The following is a 2,500-nucleotide window of genomic DNA, read 5'->3' as shown; positions in this document are numbered from 1 at the left end:
TACGCGATGATGGGGACAAAATCAAGACGGCGGTCTTGTATTTGTCGGATGACGCGGGTTTGTGGTGGAGGAGGCGCCACAATGATATTGCCCGAGGGGTAGCCCAAATCGATACGTGGGAAGAATTCAAGTCCGACTTGAAGGACCAATTCTACCCGAAGAATGCCGAGGATATGGCCAAAAAGAAGTTGCGGGACCTCAAACATACGAGAAGTATTAGGGAGTACATCAATGAATACACATCGTTGATGCTTGAACTCCCCGAGATGGTCGAGAAGGATCGGTTGTTCAACTTCATGGAGGGGTTGCAATCATGGGCGGCAATCGAGTTGAGACGCCAAAGGGTCCAAACATTACAAGAAGCTATATCGGCGGCCGAGGATCTTTTGGAGATCCGACGGGACTTTGTGCCCAAGAAGGTGATCAAGGACAAAGGTGGGGGAGTGAAGCCCTACAAGCCGACGAACAAACCTTTCTTAAGGGTCGGGAAAGAGCACCCGAAGCCGGTGCGAAAGACCGGAGTTGTTTCACGTGTGGAGGGCCACACTTTGTTAGGGATTGTCCGAAGAGGAAGGCTCTCAATGCTACCACCGTGGTCCAAGAGGAACGGGAGAAGTCCGAAGAAGCGAGGTTGGGAGCAATGAGAGTCCTCAATGCCGTGAAGGCAAGCGACGAAATGTTCACGGTGCCTACGGAGGAGGGACCCGAGGATGAACTCATATATTGTGAGGCCAAGGTAAACGGGGTACCTACGAAGGTCTTGATGGATTCGGGAGCATCTCGGAACTTCTTGTCCGAAGACAAGGCGACGGAATGGGTGTAAAGGTGACGAAGGGAATTGGGTGGATGAAACCGGCGGATTCGGCGTCAAAACCAATCACCGGCATGGCCAAACAAGTCCCGGTCCAAATTGGAGGATGGCACGGCAAATTGGACTTCATGGTGTTGCCGATGAGCGATTACAAAGTCATATTTGGCGTGAAGTTCATGAGGGAGATGACGGTGATCTTCCACAAGACCAAGTCAATGAGCTTCACGGAAGGTGACGTAAGTGTTCATGTTCCTTTACACGTTGAGAAAGTTAAATCACATGTTTTGTCGGCTATGCAAGTTTCGAAGGGGTTCAAGCGAGGGCACGAGACGTATTTCGTGGCTCTCAAGGAGGATGACCCGTCAAAGGGCCAAGATGTCCCGACGGAGATCAAAGGCGTACTTGACGAATTCAAGGACGTGATGCCCCCGAATTACCAAAGGAGTTGCCCCCGAGACGAGAAGTCGATCACGAGATCGAATTGGAGAAAGAAGCGAGACCTCCGGCAATGGGTCCATACCGGATGGCCCCGCCCGAATTGGAGGAACTTCGAAGACAACTAAAGGAGTTGTTGGATGCCGGCTACATCCGACCGTCGAAAGCTCCTTATGGCGCACCGGTGCTTTTCCAAAAGAAGCAAGACGGGAGCCTTCGGATGTGCGTCGACTACCGGGCGCTCAACAAAGTGACAATCAAGAACAAGTATCCGATACCGTTGGTGGCGGACTTATTCGACCGCTTGGGGAGGGCCAAGGTTTTCGAAGTTGGACTTGCGGTCGGGATATTGGCAAGTTCGGATTGCGGAGGGCGACGAGCCAAAGACCACTTGCGTAACGAGGTACGGCTCCTACGAGTTTTTAGTTATGCCCTTCGGCTTAACTAACGCGCCCGCTACCTTTTGCACTTTGATGAATACAATATTTCACCCATTTTTGGACAAGTTTGTTGTGGTGTACTTGGATGACATAGTCATCTATAGCGAGTCTTTAGACGAGCACGCGGAGCACTTGCGATTGGTGTTCCGGGCCTTACGGGAGAACAAATTGTATGTGAAATTGGAGAAATGCTCGTTCGCTCAATCGGAGGTGATGTTCCTCGGACACAAAGTGAAGCAAGGCGAGATCCTGATGGACACAAAGAAAGTGCGGGCAATTGTCGAGTGGGAACCGCCTAAGAACGTTTCCGAACTTCGGTCGTTCCTTGGGTTGGTGAACTATTACCGGCGATTCATTGCGGGATACTCGGCGAGGGCGACGCCATTGGAACTTGTTGAAACGAAAGTTGCTTGGGAGTGGGGTGACGAGCGCCAGCATCCTTCGGGAACTTGAAGGCGGCGGTCGTGGAGGACCCGGTACTTAGCCTCCCGGATTATTCTGGCCGTTCAGCTCGGCACCGATGCCTCGGACTATGCCATTGGAGGGGTGGTGATGCAAGATGGGCCTCCCGTGGCGTACGAGTCTCGGAAACTCAACGACACGGAGCGGAGGTACCCGGTCCACCACAAGGAAATGTGGCCTATCGTCCACCGTCTGCCTTCCGACGTGAGCCTACTGGGCGGGACGTCACTTTGTGCTCAAAACGGCCTAATGTGGCGGCCACCGTCTGCCAAAACTCCAAAGTGGCCACCCCTGAGCGGCACCGTGGCCAGTCTTTTTGGCGGAGTCCCACTACACTGGTGTAGACCGGGCA

Source organism: Andrographis paniculata, unplaced genomic scaffold (assembly GCF_009805555.1).
Source record: "Andrographis paniculata isolate CXL003 unplaced genomic scaffold, ASM980555v1 Contig68END, whole genome shotgun sequence".
Lineage (NCBI taxonomy): Eukaryota > Viridiplantae > Streptophyta > Magnoliopsida > Lamiales > Acanthaceae > Andrographis > Andrographis paniculata.
This window is presented reverse-complemented; position numbering follows the sequence as displayed.